Source organism: Miniopterus schreibersii (assembly GCF_964146895.1).
Source record: "Miniopterus schreibersii genome assembly, chromosome: 1".
Lineage (NCBI taxonomy): Eukaryota > Metazoa > Chordata > Mammalia > Chiroptera > Miniopteridae > Miniopterus > Miniopterus schreibersii.
The window spans coordinates 111,676,364-111,695,039 of record NC_138101.1 but is presented as its reverse complement, the minus strand read 5'-3'; the positions used below and the strand labels follow the sequence as shown (position 1 = coordinate 111,695,039).

The following is an 18,676-nucleotide window of genomic DNA, read 5'->3' as shown; positions in this document are numbered from 1 at the left end:
CTCCCTTCCTCTATCTCTAAAATCAATTTAAAAAACAAACAAACATATCCTCCGGCCCGGCCGGGCGTGGCTCAGCGGTTGAGCGTCGACCTAGGATCCAGGTGATCGGGGTTCGATTCCCGGTCAGGGCACATGCCCAGGTTGTGGGCTCAATCAATGACTCTCTCATCAATGATGTTTCTGTCTCTCTCTCTCCCCCTCCTTTCCTCTCTCTGAAATCAATAAAGATATATTAAAAAAAAAACATATCCCTGGGTGAGGATTTAAAAATATTTTTTTGCAAAATTCAAAGAACTATATCTTTTTTAGGGTGAATTTTACTGTGTGTAAGTTACACCTCAACAAACGTAACCCCTCAAAATGCAACATGTCCATCCTTTTCCAGTATTCTACAAATCAGTGATGACATTGTCATCCACACTTCACTCAAGCTAGAAATTTTATTAATCATTCTTTATTTCATACTCTCCTCTACAAATCAATCCAATCAATCAAGTTCCGTCAACTCTACATTCAAACCATTTCTTCTTCTTCCTTTTTTAATCTCACTTGAGGATATGTTTACTGATTTTCAGAGTGAGGAAGCGAGAGAGAAAGATGGATGTGAGAGAGAAAAAACCATCAGAATTTCATTCATTTCTCAGTAGAAACACTACAAGCCAGAAGAGAATGGAACCAAATATTCAGACATCTGAAAGAGAGAAATTATGAGCCACAAATAATATATCCAGCAAAATTATTCTTTTAAATATGAAGGAGAGCCCCAGCCAGTTTGGCTCAGTGGTTAGAGTGTCAGCCTGTGAACTGAAGGGTCCTGGGTTCACCAAAAGACTTACAGCATAAACAAGGAAAATTTGTGACAACAAAACCATATAAGGGGGGGAAGTAAACTGACAAAGGAGGATGAACATCAGATGCACTCAAAAGAAAAAAAATTATTGTATATATGCAACTTTATTTTTTATAAATCTAATGGTATCCACACACAAAAATCCCCAAACCAGGACACACAGCTTCAAAAAAGACACAAAGGCAAGAAATATAAAGCACCACCAAACAAAAACAACAGATGGAATTACAAAGGAAAAGAATCAACAGAGGCACAGAGCTACCAGAAAAGATAAAATGGCTATAGGAAATCCTCATACATCAATAATTACCCTAAATGTAAATCACCTGAATTCACCAATAAAGAGGCACAGAGTAGTAGAGTGGATCAAAAAACAAAACCCAACCATGTGCTGTCTACAGGAGACACATATAAGCTGCAAAGACAAAGGTAGGTTCAAAGCAAAAGGGTAGAAAATGATTCTCCAACCAAGTAATATCCACCGAAAAGCAGGTGTAGCCATACTTATATCTGACAAAATATATTTCAACACAACAAAGATAACAAGAGACAAAGATGGACACTTTATAATGATAAAGGGGACACTACATCAAGAAAACATAACACTTCTTAATATATATGCACTCAACCAGGGAACACTGAAATATAAAGCAACTACTCACAGAAGTAAAGGGAGAAACAGATCAAAACACAATCATAGTTGAGGACCTTAATATTCCATTGACAGCTCTAGACAGATCAACCAAAAAGAAAACCAATAAATGAAACCCTAGACCAAAAGGACATAATTGACATTTACAGAGCCTTTCATCCCAGAACATCAGATTATACATTCTTCTCCAGTGCACATGGAACATTCTCAAGGATAAACCATATGTTGGGTCACAGGACTAGCATGATCAAATTCAAGAAGACTGAAATTATACCGAGCATATTCCCGAGCACAGTGTCTTGAAATTAGAAGTCAACTGCAAAAAGGAAGTAAAGAAACCCACAAATACGTGGAGATTAAACAACATACTACTACAAAATGACTGAGTCAAAGAAGAAATAAAAGATGAGATCAAAACATAAATAGAGGAAAATGACAATACAACACATCAAAACTTCTGGGATGCAGTAAAAGCAGTAATAAGAGGGAAGTTTATAACATTTCAGGCCTATCTCAAGAAACAAGAGAAATCCCAAGGAAATAACCTAACATCACATCTTAAAGAACCAGGAAGAGAAGATCAAAAGGAACCTAAAGTCAGCAGAAGAAAGGAAATCAAAAAATTAGAGAACTGAATAAAACAAAGAACAAAAAGACTATATAAAAAAATTAATAAAACAAAGAGCTCGTTCTTTGAAAAGATTAATAAAATTGACAAATCCCTAGCTAGACTCACTAAGGAAAAAAAGGAAAAGACCTATATAAACAAAATCACAAATAAGAGAGAAGTCACCACAGACATCACAGATATACAAAGGATCATACTAGAATATTATGAAAGACTATATGCCACCAAATTCAATAACCTAAAAGAAATAGATAAGTTCCCAGAATTATATAACCTTCCTAGATTAAATCATGAAAAATTGGAAAATCTAAATAGACAGATCAGCAGCAAGGAAATTGAAACAACCATCAAAAACCTCCCAAGCCCTAGCCCATTTGGCTCAGTGGTTAAAGCGTCGGCCTACAGACTGAAGAGTCCTTAATTTGATTCCGGCCAAGGGCATGTGCCTTGGTTACAGGCTAAATCCCCAGCCCCCATGGGCCCAAGTGCGGGAGGCAACCAATCGATGTGTCTTTCTCACATTGATGTTCCTTGCTCTCCCCCCCCCCTTCTGCTCTCTCTGAAAAAACAATGGGAAAAATATCCTCAGATAAGGATTTAAAAAAACAAACAAAAAGAAAACTCCCATGCCCAGTCGGGCGTGGCTCAGCGGTTGAGCATTGACCTAGGATCCAAGTGATGGGGGTTCCGTTCCGGGTCAGGGCACGGGCTCGGGTTGCGGGCTGCAGCCGATCAATGACTCTCATCACTGATGTTTCTCTCTCTCTCTCTCCCTCTCCCTTCCTCTCTCTGAAATCAATAAAGATATATTTAAAAAAAATAAGAAAACTCCCAGAAGTCCAGGACCAGATGGCTTTACCAGTGAATTCTACCAAACTTCAAAGAAGATTTGATACCTATCCTTCTCCAACTCTTTCAAAAAATTGAAGAAGAGGCAATACTTCCTAACACATTTTATGAGGCCAATATAACCTTGATACCAAAACCTGGGAAGGATAACATAAAAGAAAACTACAGACCAATATCTCTGATTAATACAGATGCAAAAATCCTAAAAATACTAGCAAATTGAGTACAGCAGTACATCAAAAAAATAATACATCATGATCAAGTGAGATTCATTCCAGGGACACAAGGATGGTTGAACATATGTAAACCAATCAATGTAATACACCGCATTAACAAAAGAAAGGATAAAAATCATATGATCTTATCAACAGATTCAGAAAAAGCATTTGATAAGCTAAAACATCCATTTATGATTAAAACACGCAATAACACAGGAATAGAAGGAAAGTATCTTAACATAAAAAAGGCCACATTTGATAAACCCTCACTATGATATTGAGTAATATCATACTCAATAGTGAAAAACTGAAAGCTTTTCCTCTAAAATCAGGAACAAGACAAGGATGTTTACTCTCAACACTCTTATTCAACATAGTTCTGGAAGTCCTCGCCAGAGCAAAAGGCAAGAGAAAGAAATAAAAGGCATTCAAATAGGGAAGGAAGAAGTAAAACTGTCACTTTTTGCAGACAACATGATTCTGCATATAGAAAAGCCTAAAGACTCCACCAAAAACTATTAGAAACAATAAACAAATACAGTAAAGTTGCAGGATACAAAATCAATGTACAAAAATCCATTGCCTTCCTGTATACTAACAACAAAACTTCAGAAAGAGAAATGAAAAAAACAATTCCTTTTGCAACTGCAACCAAAAGAATAAAATATCTAGGAATAAAATTAACAAAAAACGTGAAAGGCCTATATACTGAAAGTACAAAGCATTATTAAAAGAGATTTAAAAAGATACAACAAATGAAAAAATATCCCATATTCATGGATTGGAAGAATCGACATAGTTAAAATGGCCATATTACCAAAAGCAATATACAGATTTAATACAATCCCCATCAAAATACCAAAGTCATGCCCAGCCCGAGCGGCTCAGTGGTTGAGCATCAACCTATGATCCAGGACATGGAAATTCGATTCCCACTCAGGGCACATGCCCTGATTGAGGGCTTGATCCCCGCAGGTGGCGTGCAGGAGGCAGCTAATCAATGACTCTCTCTCATTACTGATGTTTCTAATTCTCTCTCTCTCTCCCTTCTTCTCTAAAATCAATAAAAATATAGTTTTTAAAAATACCAATGTCATTTGTTAAAGAAATAGAACAAGAAATCATCAGATTTGTATGGAACCACAAAAGACCTCAAATAGCCAAAGCAATCCTGAGAAAAAGAAGCTGGAGGTATCTCGCTACCTGACTTCAAATTATACTAAAGAGCTATGATCATCAAAACAGCATGGTTTTGGCACAGTAACAGACACACAGATCAGTGGAACAGAATAGAGCCCAGATATAAAACCACATGTATATGGGCAGATAATTTTCAAAAAAGGAGCCAGAAATACACAATGGAGTAAAGACAGTCTCTTCAATAAACGGTGCTATGGAAACTGGAAAGTCACAAGCAAAAGAATGAAACTGCATTACAGTTTGTCCCCATGTACAAAAATTAACTCAAAATGGACCAACAACCTAAATGTGAGACCCAAAACCATAAGTTACCTAGAAGAAAACATAGGTACCAAACTTATGGACCTTGGTCATACAGAACATTTTACATGAACTTCACCCCAAAAGCAAGGGAAGTAAAGGCAAAAATAAATGAATGGGCCTGGCTGGGTGTGGCTTGGTAGTTGAGCATTGACCTAGGATCCAGGCGATCGGGGTTCAATTCCCGGTCAGGGCACATGCCCGGGTGCGGGCTCAATCCCCAGTTAGGGGTGTGCAGGAGGCAGCCGATCAATGACTCTTTAATCATTGATGTTTCTATCTCTCTCTCCCCCTCTCCTTTCCTCTCTCTGAAATCAATAAAGATAAAAAAATAAAAATAAATGAATGGTACTATATCAAAGTAAAAGCTTCTGCACAGCAAAAGAAACTGACAACAAAACAAACAGGCAGCCAACCAGATGGGAAATCATATTTGCAAACAGTAGCTCCAACAAAGGATTAATTTCCAGAATATATAAAGGACTCATAAAACTCACACCTAACAAACAACACAATCAAAAAGTGGGCAGAGGACCTGAACAGACACCTCTCCCAAGACGACATACGAACAGCCAATAGCTTTTTGAAAAGATGTTCAACCTCACTAGCAATTAAGGATTTGCAAATCAAAACTGCAATGAGGGACCACCTCACACCTGTTAGAATGGGTATATCAACAAGATAAGCAATAACAAGTATTGGAGAGGTGTGGAGAAAAGGGAACCCTCATTCACTGCTGGTGGGTACAAAAACTATGGAAAGCAGTCTGGTGATTCCTCAAAAAATTAAGAATAGAGCTACCATACTACCCAGCAATCTCTCTCCTGGATATATACCTGAAAAATTCAAAAACGTGTATTAGCAAAGATATATGCATCCCTATGTTCACTGCAGCATTATTCACTGTGGCCAAGACATGGAAACAACCAAAGTGTCCTGTGATAGAGGGCTAGATAGGGAAGATGTGGTACATCTACACAACAGAATACTACTCCACCATAAGAAAGGCTGAAATACTCACATTTGCCACAACATGGATGGACCTTGAGAATATTATGCTAAGTGAAGTCAGTCAGTCAGAAAAAGCTAAGAACCATATAATTTCACTCATATGTGGGATATAAAACTGAAACTTGTGGACACAAATAGCAGTGTGGCGGTTGCCAGAGGGAAGGGGGTGGGGGTTAAAGACAGTATTAATATATGGTGACAGGAGAAGGTATGACTTTGAGTGTTGGGCCCCACAGAGCAATATACAGATCTTGTAACACAGAACTCCACACCTGAAACTTATATATTCATACTAACCATTGTCACCCCATTAAATTTAATATAAATAAATAAATAAATAAATAAATAAATAAATAAATAAATAAATAAATATTTTCCAATAGAAGGAACCTGACCTCCCTGGAGAAATGATTGATTCCAGAGTTATAGCAGAGAAAATACAAGATCCTAAAAAGAAGATGTAGCATTAGAAAAGATAAAGAGCTGACCTGATGTCACAGCTGGAACAATATGTGCAACAAAATAATGACAGTATTAGATTATAAACCATAGAATAAAACAAACATATGTAATTCAATACTGATATAAACAAATTCCTGAATAAATAAATGCAGCAAGAGGAATTCTTCCCTTTTAGAAGAATTCCAATTAATAAATATAGAAAGAAATGACAAAAATATAAAATCAGGGAAACCCCAGTATAATACTTACATGCAAGATCTACCAAAGAATGCTGCAATGAGTGGGCAAAAGTTTGAGAACAAGATACCTGAATAGTTTCAAAGAATCTCCCCAAGATAGCTAGTATTTATAAAGAGAAAAATAATAACTTTACAAGTAGAGAAATATGACACGACCTTAACCAAATGAGGGATAACATCTCTAACGGGATTTACTGACATCCTGTACCCTGTGAGAATGATGCACTCACTAACTAGGATGCAACATCACTTCTGTAGTATTTTTTCCAAAAATGCATAACCTCAATTTAATAATAAGACAACATCAGACAAACTCAAATTGAGAGAAATTCTATAAAATAACCGATCACACTCATCACAAGCGTGAAGGTAATAAAACCTAAGACTGTCACGATCAGGAGAAACTAGGGAGACACAACTAAATGCCATGTCTGATCCTGGCTCAATCATGAAACAGAAAAAGGACATTAGTGGAAAAACTGGTGAGATTCAAATAAGGTCTATAATTTAGTTAATAGTATTGTGCCAATGTTTAATTTCCTGGTTCTGATCATTATGTTCTGGTTATATAACATTAAGGAAAGCTGGGTGAAGGGTATACCTGAGTTCTCTGTACCATTTATTGCAACTTCTCTGTAAGTGTAAAATTATTCCCCAAAATTTTTTTAATGTTTTTAAGTATCCTATACTTTTTCTCCTTCAATTAAATTAAAACAAAGTTGAGAAATTCAAGAAATATTTATACAGGATAAACCCAACATTTCATTATTTGAAAAGCAACCTATATTAGAACAAGACTTAAGTCATTGAGTTAATAGATATTTAAGTATTTCTTATATTCCAGACCTCTACCAGGTGCTAGAAATGTTGGCCTTGGGAAGCTAACAGCTGATAAAAGAAACAAAAATGATAAACTGTCAACCTGATTGATGAAAAATTTTGACATACACAAAGATTATAATCTAATGATTAAATAACAACAGTAACACCATTTTAATGTTAAAGTATATAAATGAAAATACTTTGGATAACTAAATCTTCAAATAGGACACTAACACCTATAAATTTATAGAGTTTAATTATATAAGCCTAACAAACTCACTACACATATTTCACACAGTGATCTTACATGTAATAATTAGTGTCTAATGCTTCAGAAAGTACTATTAAGTATTTTCTATCAAAGATTATATTTCTCCAATGTAAAAACTAGCTGCATACATTAATCTCAGGCAATAAAGAATGAAAGAGAGCTAATAATAATAAAAATAACCACACAAAAAAATCAAACTAAACAGTTCTTAAATCAAGAACAATCTCAGAAAAAAAACAGGTATATCAATTTACATAGACTGTATCTGGCTAAAGACAGCCAACTGAAAATCAAAATGTCATCCAACATAGAAAGTATTATAAAGAGAGTGGAGAACACAATATGAGTCTGGATTTTTAATTCTTCAATGTAATAATGCTTAAAGCAACTTAACAGAAAATATTCCATCTCCCCTCCTCCAGGTGACTCAATCAGCAGGGTTCAACTGCTTCCCAAAAGTTGTTACAGATGCTAACATCACGATCTTAACACTACTTGTTTCAAAAATTTTAAGAATCAAAAGAACTGCATGGGCAAGCATGGCTCAGTGGCTGGGCATCAACCTATGAACCAGGAGGTCTCAGTTCGATTCCCGGTAAGGGCACATGCCTGCCTGGGTTTTGGGCTCAATCCCTGGTGGAGGACGTGGAGGAAGCAGCCAATCAATGACTCTCACCACTGACGTTTCTATTTCTCTCTGCCTCTCTCTTCCTTTCTCTGAAATCAATAACATATTAAAAAAAAAAAAAAAAAAGAACTGTATGGTTCCAGTACCTCCAATAGGCCTTTATAAATCACAGTAGTAACACAGGATGAATCTATATATTAAAGATAGTAAAACAAGGATTATGCTAAGAAAAACATTACTGTTAAGATTCATACCCAGGCAAGGAGCCAGATCTCTCTGAACAGATAGTGTGATTAACTGATTGCTGAGAGAGAATTCGGTCATACATCTCAAGGATCAATAACTTGTTATAAATCTCATGGTAACATTCCAAATCTTTGCTTGTTTTTCCAAGACTTAACATTAGCCAGTCAAAAGTCTTTAAAATATTAAGATTCAAGGCCTTATCCTATCATCAATTTACTTATTTGACTGACATTACATATATGAAAACACTGCTTTCAATAATAATCAAATATTTTTCCAGCATATAAAGAAGACAGGCTGCCCGGCCGGGAGTGGCTCAGTGGTTGAGAGTCGACCTGGGATCCAGGCGATCGGGGTTCAATTCCTGGTCAGGGCACATGCCCGGGTTGTGGCCTCGACCAATGACTCTCTCATCATTGATGTTTCTATCTCTCTCTCTCCCTCTCCTTTCCTCTCTCTGAAATCAATAAAGATACATTTAAAAAAAAAAAAAAAAGAGGACAGGCAATAAGGGGCACAAAAGGAACAATGCAAACTTTTGTAAAGACTCACAAAAAAGCTCTTTACACAACTCCACATTTGTAGGTCCAAAACTCAGAGAGCAAGAACCAAGTGGGAAAATGCTGCTGTGTCCCTTGAGTTTCTCCTCTGCTTTCTACACTCATTCCTTAGGTGGTCCCATCCTGTTTCATAACTTTTAAATACTATTTAATACTCTTTAAAAAAATACAAGGTGTCAAAGCAGGTGAAATATGCTACCACTTTTGCAAAGTTGGGAGAATATTTTCATATCTGTTTATATGTGCATGAAATATATCTTTTGAAATATATGTAAGAAAAAGCTAACACTGGCTCAAAGCAAAACTGGTGATGGAAAACAAAAAATGGGGGAGATTTTCATTTTATATCCCATCAAACATTTTAAATTTTGAATCATGTAAATGTAGTTTTTATTCAAAACATAAATAACCCAACAGATGAATGCTGATGACTCCCATCTCTTTCTCTCCTCACCAAAATTTAAGTCCCATGAAGGCAGAGATTTTTGTCTATTTTCTCACTACTATATCCCCACTGCCTGGTCCATCGCTGGTGCTTGAAAAGCAATTGTTGAATGAACGACTCCTTAACCTCGCCACTAAATTCCAGACCTGTATATCCAATTGCCTACTTCTAAGCTCCACTTGAACATCTAATAGTTCCTACTTAGTATGTCCAATCCTACCTTATCCTCTCACTTAACCTGCTTCTCTCACTTCTTCCCCATCTCAATTCATGGCACCACCATCCTCCAGTTGAAGCCCAAAACCTAGGAATCACAGGACCTAACGAACTGCACTTCCATCCAAACCACAAATTCAATAACTACCTTTAACTCCAAAATGTATCTCAAAACCTTTTTTACTTGTCTCTAACACTCCAGTCATTACTCAGCCTGCCACAGCCTTCTCAGTCTCCCTGCTTCCTTTTTCTTCTCATCGCATCTCCTCCACAGTCAGATTGTAAATCAGGCCTTATCACTACCAGCTTAGCAAAAATTCCAACAGCTTTTCAATGTACTTTAAAAATAAAAGCCAAAGGCCTTTGGACAATAAGACCTCACATGATCTGGCCCCTAGCTGTGACCTTACTTCTTATCTTTCACAAGGGCCTTCACTGAGCTTCTTTCAGTTTGCTGAACCCAAGCTTGATACTACCTCTGGGCATTTCCATTTGTTGTTCCCTCAGACAGAAACACTTCAGTCAGATTTCCAAAGGTTAAATCCCTCTCACTTTTCATGTATCAAGTCAAAGGTCATCTCAGACAGGGCTTTCCTGACCACAGCACTGGAAGTAGTCTCCCAGTCACTACCACAACTCCCTATTTTATTTCCTTTATAACACTTATGATTCTCTGAAATTATTTGTATTTCTCATTTATTATCTATCCCTCCCTTCCTACCACCAGAACTGAAACTCCAGGAGGGCAGAAATTTCAGTGTCATGCTTGGCATAAGAACCAGGTGCTTAATAAATATTTAACTGATAGATAAGGCAAAACTGACTTTAAAGAAGATCCACATTTAATTTAGGCTGGTGAGCATAAAAGGTGTGGAAAAACTAACTTTACACATAAAACATGGAAAATCACCACAGGGCAGAGGGTATTCAGATGCATGTGAACACTGAAACACATAGAAAAGGTATTTTTCACACTATGTGCATGTACACTGTAGAAATGTTCCTGCTACTTGTAAACAAGATCCGGAAAAAAAAAAAAATTTAAAGAGGATAACTCAAAACACTGTGTACATCTGTTATTTTATCTGTGACTCTTTTGGAAAGGTCTTCCAAACATTGTATTTGGGCAAAAGAGACAAGATATAGCCTATTTCCTCATTTGTCTGTTTTGGAAAGGAGTGTAAAATTCTGAAGGGTAATGGGACAGTCTTTTGAGTGTTTTTAAATGTCTTAGTCAGTAGTCAATCAGGACAAAGTGATTACTTCCTATAGTTTACTATGATTGTAGGTTTGGGGCAGGTCTAGTTAAAAGATTTTTATAGTGTAAAGTCAAAGAGCCTATAGCGAATGTTAACAGTTTATATCTTATCATCTTCAAAATTTAAACTTCCAACATAGGGCCCTTCAACTGATAATAGTAATCAATGGGGGAAAGGAGAAGATTTAACAATAGCAAGTCTGCAATTCACAGATGTTTTATTTACATGCAGGTATTTGTGAGGTGGCAGGGAATGGTCCAGGCTCCCTAGTGTGTAAGTGCTCTAAAGAGAGCCTAAAGATCTTACTTCACCAGACCCTAACTGTTGAAACAAGCTAGCATGTATGTAGGCTACTCCTCCCAATAGCTATCAATCTTCGTTGTCTGCGGAAACAAAAGTGAAAATACTCGTGGTAAGGATGTAAGAGATTGACGCAGCCCCCCACCCCAAATAACACAAGAGTTGTGTATCCCGGTGAGCACGTAAATAAGCAGAAGAGTACACGCACTCTCACCTTCCTTCCTTCGGAGGAAAATGGGGCCGAGGGAGGGGCGGCCAAGGCCAGGTTGTGAAGGCCAGGGACCAAGTCCAGGTAGTGGCCGGACTTAGGGAACAGCGCTCTAGGGAACGGGTAACACTTACAGGACGTAATCTTCCATGGCCACCCGCTTTCCCCCTCTCCCCTTCCCCCTCCTCGCCCCCAACTCCTTTCCTCCGCCCCATCCCCGCCACCCATCAACGGGGAAGGGAAGTTTCCCGGCGTCTGCAGTCGGCTCCCGGACCCTCAGCGGGCTTACCTTCTGCAGAAGCGGGACAAGGGGCAGGGGACAAGGGGAGGGGAGGCAGCCCGAAGGAATGAAGGACGAAGCCCCGTCGAGGAGGGTGGGCGGCGGCGGTGGCGGCTGTCACTCGCGTTCCCCAGCTCACAGCGCTGCCATTACTGTGCCCGAGGCCGCCTCCCAGGCCGGCCGCCGCCACCCGCCCTGGAGACATAGGGGGTGCGCTGCAAAGCCTGGGAGCCCGCGCGCCCCACGCTCACCTGCCGCCGCGCGGAGACACAGAGATGCCCGGGCCGGACTGGGGCAGAGGGGAGGGGTGGAGGGGACAAGGACGGGCTGGTTAGGGAACCGTGAAACGACCGTCCTCCTGAGGGCCCTGCTTTGCCAACACACACCCTGCGCTCTCCCTCTTCCGCTGCCGCCAAATCCCCCCTCGGAGCGCAATGGTAGAGTCCACGTTACGGCAAGCGCAGAGAGCCTGCTTTAGTGCAATTGCGGAAACCCACGGAAATCCTAGTCTGGAGGGACTGGGTGAGATGCACCGTTGGCTGAGCGCTACAGACTCGGAACCCACCAAGTTTGGCTTTGACATACTAATAACAATATATCAGAAAGGTGTTTTCAACAGAAGTATTTTCCTTTGAGTTGCTTCAGACCTGTGTGAATATTCTCGGGCACCACCGTTTCCTTGCCACACAGTTCCACGGGCTTTTCACTTGATCTTAGCCAAAAGGCCGAGACGCGATCCCACAGGCTTTTCAAATAATCAGAAATATATTAGCAAAACTATTGTTTTCCTCTGACATACTCCTTTTCTAGTGGGTTTTCATCTACAAATTATGAGTGTAAAATCAGTGTAAAGGACTTTCCTCCCTCACAACTTTTTTAATTGATTGATTTTAGAGAGAGAGGAACGGTGAGAGAGAGAGCAAAACATCAATTTGTTGTTCCACCCATTCATGCATTCATTGGTTGATTCTTCTATGCGCCCTGATGGGGCATCCAACTGTAACCTTGGTGTATTGGGAAGAGGCTGTAACCAGCTGAGGTACCTGGCCAGGGCCTCAGTGTTGGCAACACAGATTTACTGATCACCTCCTGTGTACAGGACCGCAATGGAACAAGGGACTGGCGTTGTTCTTTATTTGCCTTTCATATCTACAAGATATCAGTGGTCAGTCTGGTCAGATCCTTGGTCAGTTGCAGGTTTTGAACAAGCCTTTCCCTTCCAACCGTTTCCTCAAACGATTTGTACCAATCCTTCAAGGCCTATTTAAAGTCCTGTCTCCTGACCTGATAAACCCCACTAGTCTTTCTCCTAATCTGCTTATTGTGGCACTTGATGTCTGCACTCTTTGTTGTAATAAAATTATTATATACTAAATTCAATTCAACTGTTTGTTTCCATTATATGACCTTTTTCTCACATGTTCTCCCTCTGTTAATTCTGCAATTAAAGGGTGGCCCCCAAGTCTCTGGAAATCTGCGAGCCTTTTTGGGGTCCCGCGGTTAAAAACAATCTTCATAATAATACATGTTCTTTGTCTTTTTTTTTTATTGGGTTCACATTTGTACTGATGATATACAAAACAATAGTAGCACTGCTGACATTGCCTTATCAGGAATCAAGAGGGTGGCACAAAACTGTCCTACTGGTCTTTGTGATGCCGTTGTAATAACCTGGTTATTATTTAACAAGAAAGGGGAGACTAGATATAGGCGTGCCATTTATACAGGTTTCCAAAAAGGGTATCAATGGGATCACTGTATATTTTGCTGCCACACACTCCCAGGGTGTGTTTTTTTAATTAATTTAAGAATATCCTTGATAAGGTAGTAAAAAGTATTAATTATATGTGTCAACCGTTGCATACACATCTTTCTAATATTCTGTGAGAATAAATGGGAAGTACACATGCTAGGATGGCTGTGGAAGAAAGACACCTGTGTGTCTGAGTTGTAAGCTGAACTATCTGCTTCTTTCATGGAACACCATTTTCTCCTTGAAAGAACAATTGACAAACCAATGTTACTCTGACTTGGGAATTGAGAAATGTTTCTCCAAAATGAGCCTAACACTTCAAGCAAAGCAGCTGACAGTATTTGTTGCCAGTGATAACATTTAGTTTTCAAGTGAAATTTGGAAAAGTGTTCACCACCATGAGTAACAGCTTAAAGACTTTTCTAATGAAACTGTAGTGCAATTAATGAATATGACTTTTTGATATTGTATGAGATATGTCAACATATGGGTTATCTACATGATACAATGAACCAACATTTTCCAAATGAATAATGCAAGACATTACAAAATCATGCATGGATACAAGAGTCATCCAAAGTGCAAGATAGACCATTGGATAGATAGGTATGTGTGCAAGCATGCGTGTATGTGTGTGTGTACACATAAAAATCAGAATACAAAGGTTCTTTGATATGGTTTTAGACTCCTCATTACAATTAACCTTTAAGAAACTACCACTTGTCAAATTTTCTGTAGTGTCAGAAAGGAATATTTATACTTATCTAAAAAGACTATTAAATTTTCCTCCTAAGGCCTCCTATTTTCTTCATATACTTCAACCATAGAGAACCTAGCTATCTTCTATTAAGCCAGATATTAAAGAGATATGCAAAATGGAAAGCAATGTCACTCTTCTCACTAAAATTTTTTATTTTGGAGAATACAGTTACTTTTCACAGAAACATGCAATTTATGTTAAGATGTGTTTGGGTTTATTATTTTTTAATAAATAGATTTTTAAATTTATTTTTAATTCTAATATAGTAACTATTGATAGATATAACCCACATAAACACAAGCACTGGAGTACCTTAATAATTATTAAGAGTGTAAAGTGGGCCTGATTGGCATGGCTCAGTGTTTGAGCATGAACCTATGATCCAGGAGATCACAGGGTTCAATTCCTGGTCAGGGCACATGCCTGAGTTGCAGGCTTGATCCCCAGTAGGGGGCATGCAAGAGGTAGCCAATAAATGACTCTCATCACTGATGTTTCTATCTCTCTCTCCCTCTCCCTTCCTCTCTTTGAAATCAATAAAAACATGTAAAAAAAAAATTGTAAAGTGGTCCAGAGACCAAAAAGTTTGAGAACCATTCCTATGACTCATAAACCACCTCTGCTTTCACCACTTCCAATTAAACTTTAGCTAGAGCCCTGGCCCAGTAGCTCAATTGGTGCAGGGGTGGGGAACATCTGCCCCAGACCCTATACTGCCTAAGACGTCATTTGGACTGGCCCTGCCAAGGCAACCACAGGCAGGAGTCAAAATTCAATAAATCTAGGAGCTTTTTTTCATAGCTAATTTTTAAGCTGATAATTTTGTATGGCCCATGACTGATGTTATAAATATCCAAATGGCCCTTGTCAGGAAAAAAGTTTCCCCACCCCTGCTAAAGCATCCTCCAATATACCAAGGTTGCTGGCTCCATCCTGTCAGTCAGGGTACATACAAGAAGCAACCAATGAATGCATGGATGTGTGGAACAAGTTGATGTTTCTCTCTCTCTCTCTCTCATCAACAAATAAAAATTTCTAAAAAATAAATAAATAAACTCTAGCTGGAGATATGGACTAGCATAAAGAGTACCAAACATGAATCACTACAACACGCCTCTGTTTCTAAATTCCAGAGATCTCTCTCACCCTCTCATAGCTTATTCAACCAATATAATAGGAATATTACATTTCAAAAAAGTTACACCATCCAAGCCCTTAATATTAAAATTGAGGTTATTTCTTCCTTCTGGGGAAAAAAAGGTATCCATTAGCCAACCTTTCAAGCTACCACTTCAAGCAATGGTTGGTCTTCACCTCCAAACTAAACCTCAAACCCTAGTTCATCTATAAATTCTTTTATTGTTTTACTTTTTAGCAAAGACTAGATATGTTACTAAAATACGTTTGGGCTTCGTATAATGTTTATTGAATTCCTTTTTTAATTTCAAAAGTAATAAATGCTTTTTTGTAAAAAACTGCCAATATTACAGAAATAGACAGCCATGTTAATGTTGATAAATATTCCTCAAGATATTTACTATGAATATGATTAAATAGTTTTACACAAATTAGATCCTGTTATAGATATGCTGTTTTTTAATAGATATGCTATTTAGCCAGCTTTGATTTTTTTTTTAATCCTCACCCAAGGATATTTTTTCCATTGCTTTTCAGAGAGTCTAAGGGAGAGAAAGAGTGGGGGTGGCAGGGTGGGGGGAAAACATCGATGTGAGAGAGACACATCAACTGGTTGCCTCCTGCACATGCCTCAGCTGGGGCCAGGGATGGAGCCTGCAACCCAGGCATGTGCCCTTCACCAGAATCAAACCCAGGACCCTTCAGTCTACAGGCCGACACTCTAACCACAGAGCCAAACCTGCTAGGGTGCAATTGATCTTTATCAGAACACTTAAATAATTCTTAGGCAAAGTATTTATAAATTAATATTTAAGAAGGAAAATTAATGAAAAATATTTTAAGTAGAATTATCTCTAAATGTCATTACATAAGTCAGTAAACAACATGTGTTCATTTCTATTCATTTTCTACTTGTGAGTGCATATAATTTTCTCTTTCAAAGTTTCCCAAGTTCATTTCATAATCTACATGTACCTACTATTTGAGGAGCTCAACTGGGATCATTTTATGTTCTTAGAAGCTTTCTGTAAAGGCATGAAACCCAAAGAGCCCTAATTTTTCTGGGACATTTATGATTTTAAATAATTTATCTTATTTTTATATTCTATGCAGTAAATCAGAATCATTGTTCCTTAAATCCTTACTGGGAGTTTGCATTTCGGGTTATATCATTTATTAAACATTTTCCCACCTTTTGTTACTAGTGAACTAAAAAAAAAGGGAGATTGAAGAGCAGTTTTCATGTTTGGAATAGCTGATTAAGAAGCTGTTTTATGCTTATAAAAGTGACAGGTTCCTCTTCCGAAAAGTAACTTGACTGTAGGACTGGAGCAGGAATACACATGATGAGCCTGGAGCATGTTGTACTGTAAGAAAATAAGGAAATGGTCAAAAATAAAAACATCCATATTGATAGGAGTTATATCAAAGGGTACAGGTGTCAACTGAAAGAGCTCCCAATGGCCAAAGCTAGAACAGTGTGAGCAAGAAAATAATGTAGTTGTTGCTCATAACCCAAAGTATAAAATAAATATCCATGGACACACACTAATATAAATAAATGATTGAATAGGTTAATAAATGACGGAGAAGTCACATGTAGGAGAATTCCAAATAAATTATGTAGATACTTCACCAAAAACGAAGGGGAGCATAACTGTTCTCTCCTTACATGTGGACAAGGAAAAGTGACTTCTTTCCAAAGAATATAATATGAAGAGGGAATTTTAAAATATAGTTTATTGATTTTTATTTTATTGTTTAAAATTTCTTTTTATTGTTGAAAGTATTACAAATGTCCCCTTTTTCATCCATTGATCCCCTCCTCCCCGCTCCCCTCCTCCCAGGCCTTCACCACACTGTTATTGTCTGTGTCCATGGCTTATACATACATACATATAAGTTTTTAGGTTAATCTCTCCCCACCCAGTCACTCACCCACCCACCCACCCCTGCCTTACCCTGAGATTCATCATCAGTCTATCCCGTGCTTCTATGTCTCTGTTCTATTTTGTTCATCAGTTTATTTTGTTCATTAGATTCCACATATAAGTGAGATCATGTAATACTTCTCTTTCTCTGACTGGCTTATTTCACTTAGCATACTACTCTCAGGTCCCATCATGCTTGCTCAAAGGGTAAGGGATCCTTCGTTTTTACAGCTGCACAGTATTCCATGGTGAAAATCTCCGAGAAAATGCTTCACATGATAACGATCTTCTAAAACTTGTAGAGATTTGTTTTGTGTCTTAACATGTGGTCTATCTTTGAGAATATCCCATGTGCAATTGAGGAGAATGCCTATTCTGCAGCTTTGGGGTAGAATGTTCTATAAATGTCAATTAAATCCACCAAATCTAGTACGTCATTTAGAATCACTGTTTTCTTGTTGATTTTTTGCCTGGAAGATCTATCCAATAAAGTCAGTGGAGTGTTAAAGTCACTTACTGTGATTGTATTGCTGTCCATTTCTTCTTTAAAGTCCTTCAGAAGTCGTTTTGTTTTGTTTTGTTTTGCTTTGTTTTAGCCTGTGTGGTCTTTTCTTCTAGGTGAATCTCCTGTAGACAGCATAAATTTGGGTCTTCTTATTCATTCAGCTAACCTGTGTTTTTTTGTTTGGTTGGTTTTGTTTTTAGCTGCAATCGTTTTTGTTTGTTTGTTTTTTATCTTTATTGTTGAAAGTATTACAGGTGTCCCATTTTTTCCCTGCAATTCACCCCATCCACCTTGCTCCCACCCCCTCCCCAGGCCTTCACCCAGTTATTGTCTGTGTCCATGGGTTATGCATATATGCATATAACTTCTTTGGTTAATCTCTTCCCACCCTCCACCCCCCTTCCCTCTTCCTTCTGAAATATGATTGTCTGTTGCATGCATCAATGTCTCTGGGTCTGTTTACTTTGTCAGATTCTTTTGTTCATTAGCTTCTTCTTAAAGAAGACCCTTCACCATTTCATGTAATACTGGTCTGGTGGTGATGAACTCCTTTAGCTTTTCCTTGTCTGAGAAGCTCTTTATCTGACCTTTAGTTCTAAATGGTAGCTTTGCTGGGTAGAGTAATCTTGGTTGTAGGTTCTTGCTTTTCACCACTTTGAATATTTTTTGCCACTTTCTTCTGGCCTGCAAGGTTTCTGTTAAGAAATCAGCTGACAGTCATATGGGTGCTCCCTTGTAGGAAACTAATTGCTTTTCTCTTGCTGCTTTTAAGATTCTCTTTGTCCTTTACCTTTGGCATTTTAATTATGATGTATTTTGCTGTGGCCTCTTTGTGTTCATTGTGTTTGGGACTCTCTGTGCTTCCTGGACTTGTTAGTCTATTTCTTTCCCCAGGTAGGGGAAGTTTTCTGTAATTATTTTTTCAAATAGGTTTTCAATTTCTTGC

General features: G+C 38.2%; 1 protein-coding gene across 2 annotated transcripts in view; it reads right to left on the bottom strand.

The window, feature by feature from the left end:
- Nucleotides 1–12,077, bottom strand: part of CUL2 (cullin 2) — a 111,621-nt gene extending 99,544 nt beyond the window's left edge. The window contains exon 1 of one of the 2 annotated variants that reach the window (XM_081147752.1): nt 11,896–12,077. The gene's annotated coding sequence lies outside the window, so the exon portion shown is untranslated. Of the gene's footprint in view, nt 1–11,653; nt 11,837–11,895 lie in introns of those variants that run through there. The other variant, XM_081147751.1, reaches the window with a different exon arrangement.
- Nucleotides 12,078–18,676: the final 6,599 nt, after the last annotated feature.